The sequence below is a fragment of the Ailuropoda melanoleuca genome, chromosome 11 (assembly GCF_002007445.2).
Source record: "Ailuropoda melanoleuca isolate Jingjing chromosome 11, ASM200744v2, whole genome shotgun sequence".
NCBI classification, from domain to species: Eukaryota; Metazoa; Chordata; class Mammalia; order Carnivora; family Ursidae; genus Ailuropoda; species Ailuropoda melanoleuca.
Genome location: NC_048228.1, coordinates 100,662,182 through 100,667,224, shown reverse-complemented (window position 1 = coordinate 100,667,224; position 5,043 = coordinate 100,662,182). Strand labels below are relative to the sequence as shown.

General features: G+C 43.3%; 1 pseudogene; it reads right to left on the bottom strand.

Moving 5' to 3' along the window:
- LOC100479829 overlaps positions 1–839 on the bottom strand; it is a 3,916-nt pseudogene extending 3,077 nt beyond the window's left edge.
- Positions 840–5,043: the final 4,204 nt, after the last annotated feature.

Below are 5,043 nucleotides of genomic sequence, written 5' to 3'. Positions count from 1 at the left end.
GGGGCTCGATCCCATAACGCCGGGATCACGCCCTGAGCCGAAGGCAGACGCTTAACCGCTGTGCCACCCAGGCGCCCCCTCCACGGCTTTTAATACAATTTCTGTCCTCCACTGTTTTCCCAGGCAGTGGGGTGAAAAGGAAAAGTAGCCTGAATGTGAATGGTCTCTCACTTTAGGATTTGCCCAACTGTTGCTCTTAAAAGACCAGAGAACAATTCCCCCTCTATCAGATACCTAGTTTCAGAGCCTGATTTAATGATAATTGCCCTGTCATGGTTCCCTTAGCAACTAGCAACTAGCATCTGAAATAGAATTTGGGGTTTGGGGAAAAAAAAAATCCTGAATTAATTGGGTCACTTTTCCAAAGCGACCAGCATCTAGAAGAAGCATCTTCCTTTGCATCAGAATGAAGGTGAAGACAATATAGTTTTACAAGACAGAAATCAACTGGTTTCGCCACACGCTTTTCCACTGTCTTGATAGTCGGTCAGCGTATTTCATCCAGCCTCTGGCCTCTGTTGATTCATTATATTCACATGAGCTGTGGGATGAGTACGTATGACTGGATGTGGACCAACAAAAGTGAATTCTCTGCCACGTAGTTTACGATTTCTCAAATCCTGAGAAAGTGAGCAATCTCGTGTCAGCTGGTGTGAAAGTGTAACATGACCTCAAGTAAACACTAGGAGAGCATGCGTGTTCTAATAATAATGATTAATAATAATATGTATGCTCCAGTTTCTAGACTTTGATGAATTCCTTTCTCTGACTCGCAGTCGTAAGATGGTGCTGATGATGCTGATGGTGGCCGTGGTGGCGATGCAGCTGTTTAGAAGCATGTTGGCTACCAAGTGGAATGTGGGCAGCAAATTGATTGCCTACACTAATTTCATGCTAGAACTTTCATCTTGTGGTTGGAATCTCTCTGTTCTTTTGCTCACACTGTCCACGCTATTACACCCAACATCAAGACTCTGTTATCTGCCTAAATGACACACCCATTCAATTTTGTCTTCTCCAGCTCCTGGGCATACCCCTTTCCTACCAGTGAGCCTTTTCTCTGCACCATCACATGATCCATATATGCTTATTCTTATACTAGGAGAGCTCTATCTCACATGAATAATAAGCCCCTAATTAAAAAGGACCATTTATTATCTTTGTGTATTTTCTTTTTTTCTTTTCCAATATTAGTTGAGTGCATAGGAAGCACAAAGCACTGTACTTGACAAATGTAAAAACACACACGCATTAATAATGCCAGTGCATTAATATATGTGATGTAGGTAGAGATAATAAAGTTATAGAAACGCTATGGTCATGAACAACTGATTTGCTAAAATGGCTATATTATTGGACATTGGTTTTCAAAAGTTCAGAAGATGGCAGTGAAAGTTTTTATTTTAAGAGCAATCATTGAAAGAATCAACTGACCTTGCTCTTCTCTGTCTCAAGTCAGAAAATAAACAGTGAAAGTGTATCTTAGTGGTTTGCAAGTGATTCAGAGCAGGGTGCTCAGCTATTAGAAAGCCATCGATTGGCCTGGAGGAAATGAGTTGGCTGCAGCATGAGATATAAGCCAATGCTCAGGATTGTGGGGTCAGGGAAGGGTGCCAAGGTACACCACATTTCTTGGCAGGAATTCAAACTCATTGCTAAAGGCCTGCTCTTATTCTGAACCCAGGTTTTCTAGCCTTTGCGAAACTCTTACTTTGATATTCAGTATATTTCATTCAATCTCTCTGTCTTTCAAGATTCTTGATATTGGTATAAAATCTTCCTCTTTGATTACAGTCCCCAAACCCACATTTTTAGGTTAAAATTAATTCACGGCTTTTAGGCTGACTATTCTCTTAGGCTGACAATCAACCTTGTTCAGAGACTCTATTTTCAGAAATATCTCTCACTCTAGAAAGTAAGCAAGTTTGCCAAGAGTATTACTCAGTTAAAAAAAATATATTGGTGGTTCAAGAATATCAAAGCCATTACCCTCTCACCAGACTGCTTCAAATAAGGTGTATTGAGAAGGGTCATGGCTGAACGGGAAACCAGCAGACACCGTTCTATTCTGGGCTTGACTTCCGTGTGACCTTGAGCAATTCACTCAATGTCTCTGCAGTTCAGTTTACTCAGGTTTTAAAAAATTGGAATGATAATACCAGGATGTTATGGAGAGTCATTAGATTAGCAAGATGCTTTGGATCCTTGAGACACAAACTGATGTAGGAATAGAGGATATTCAAGACTTGGCTCACAGCAATGCCTCTTATGGTCTATGTACTGTATTCTCCTTTATCTTTCCTCACTGTTTTCAAGCTCCATGAATTATTTCTTTCAAATACTCTATTCTATTTGAATTTTGCTTGGATACAAATGATGCAATATCATGTACACTCTAGTGAAATCAGTTCATTTCAATTCAACACAAGAAAAGTCGAAGGAGTGCTTCTAGAAAGTAGGTTATTAGTTGGAGGTTAATCCATAATCCCCCTAGTATTAAAAAAGTCTCCTGGCTTCTCTCTTTTTCCTAATCATAAGGAATCTAAAGTTGTTTTACTAACACCACCTCTTATTTGCCAAGTGGTTATTAGCTGCTGGGTGTTTTCTCCACACTGTGCTTGCCTTAACGCATGTTGTCATCACAACTCCATGAGGAGTGTCTTACTGTTAGCTATCCTCCTTCTATAGACCAGAAAGTGGAGGAAAATTAGCAACAACTCAGAATCACTCAAGTTGGCAGGAGCATAACTGTCCTTTGGCCTTGGGTCTCTTAGCTTCTAGCCGCTAATTGATACTTTCCCCAAACTCGTGAAATGTGCATAAGTTTTGAATATTTGACATGATTATTAAAGATGCAGATTGCTGAGACACACACAGTTTGTCCTGATACGATGGCTTATTTATTGCATATTAGAAACACAACCAAGGATTGAGAGTGAAGTGCTCTGCTGTGCATTCCGTGAGGACCGAGGGTCAGAACGAAGACCTTATAGGGACCCAATAGGGCGCCCTCCTGTTGCCAGGTTGAGGTAAGCAGATGGATGCAGCAAACCCTGTGATAGTGTTACTGGTGGTTGAGCAAGTATGACTAGAGCCTCAACCCAACGCTTACTCCCATTAGCTGCTGAATGGCAACGGTAGACAGCAATAGGATGGTCACTAGAAGTTAAGATTTCTCATCCTCAACAGTATCGACATCTTGGGCCTGATCATTCTTTTTTGAGGGGATTGTTCTGTGCATTATGGAACATTGAACTGGATCCATGGCCTCTAAACACCAGTAGTACGCCCTCACTAATTGTAAAAATGAAAAAAAAACAAAAACAAAAACAAAAAACAAAACCTGCAGACTTCGTCAAATGTCCAAGGGACCAATCATCCTTGCATGAGAACCACTGTCCAATGTTAAGACATTGGGGAGGTCCAGCTATGGAAGTCCATTTTCTCCATAATACTTCTTACTTGAAAAGGATCTGTAAAGAATTAGAGTTCGGTAAGGCCCACTCTCTGCTCTTAAGTCCTCTATGTTCTATTAGAGGAAATACCACTTTTACGTATATAACAAGAGCATAAAATACCGCTGGTTGGAGAAGAGGTTCCAAGGATTGTGAGGATGCAGTGGCTGGTGCCCACCCCAGACTCATGGAGAAGGCCTGCCTGTAGGGACTGAGGTAGCCAAGAAGAGACAGAAGACTAGTCAGAAATGAAGCCTGAGAACCACGATTTGGAATAGCTGTGGCAGCCAAGGGAGGTGTTTTAGGGACAGGGCTCCGCTGACAGGGGCACATGGTCAGAGGGAGGGACAAGGGATGTGAGCAGCCATGAGCCTTGCAGGAGAGACACCACGGTTGACAGGCTGGCACTGGAGGGCTGTGAGCTGAGGGGGCAGAAGGCCCGCGGCAGGCTGCGAGAGGTGACGGGAGATGAGCAAGTGGAGGCAGGAAGGAAAACCAGTGAGGGAAAGATTTGTCTGGAAAGGAATGAAAGTTACAGCCCGAGGGTGAAGCAGAAGGAAAGGAAAATTGAAGCTGACGTATTTACTGGACGGTTCCAGAACAAGACAGGCTGACTTCTATTACACAGTAAGGGTGTAAAAAGCTGTGTGGCCTAAGTAATGGAAGGACTTTCAAGTCACACACGACACAAAGCCAGGGGGGGCGGAAGGGGCCAGGAGGCGACTGGCCAGAGCTCTGGTCCTGATTGTTGTAAAGCACTGAGAGAAAAAGTCACAGGGATGGGTCTCCCTTTCTTGCTGGCACTTCCTCGAGGAATCACAGAAACGGGAGGCCTTTCTGCTAAGGCGTTTGCGAGCCAGATGGCTCTTTAAAACATTGACCTTTCACAGGCCTGTGGTTAATGCTGTGCTAGAAAGATGTTTATTAACTGCCTCTCTGGGACAAAGCAAAGCAAAGCAAAACACAACACTCAGATCTGTAGCGTTCACAGACTTCAGTGGTGGAAATACTCCCACGGGGCTAATTCTCAGCTACCATCCAGAAGCCTTTGAACAGGGGCTGGGGAAGAGGTGTATTCAGCAGGCTCTCGCTAGCAAGTGTGGCAGGTTTCAAGCCCGTGCTAGCTGGCTTCAGCACCAGTGTGGCCGGTCTCCTTGAAGTCACACCGTCCGGAATGCCATCTCCCCAGCACCCATGCCTTGAGTAAATGCTTGGGAAGGATGAGAACTTTCAAGGTAAGGGCTTTTCAAGTGCCCACTTGTCTCAAGGTAATAGTTTCCATCTTTTGTGACTTTGTATCCATAGTTCCACTTAGAATGGATGGGAAGGCTACATGCAGGCAGCAGAAAGCTGGTAGGACAAATGGGACCCACCAAAGATTTTTTAGAACAACAACAGCAAAATAAACTAATAGGGGAAAAGCAGACAAAAAGAAAAATGGCTCCTATGGGTAGAATTTAAATTGGGAGCTTTTACTGTTTGGTTCTTTGGAGAAGACTTTTTTTTTTTTTAAGATTTTATTTATTTATTTGACAGAGATAGAGACAGCCAGCGAGAGAGGGAACACAAGCAGGGGGAGTGGGAGAAG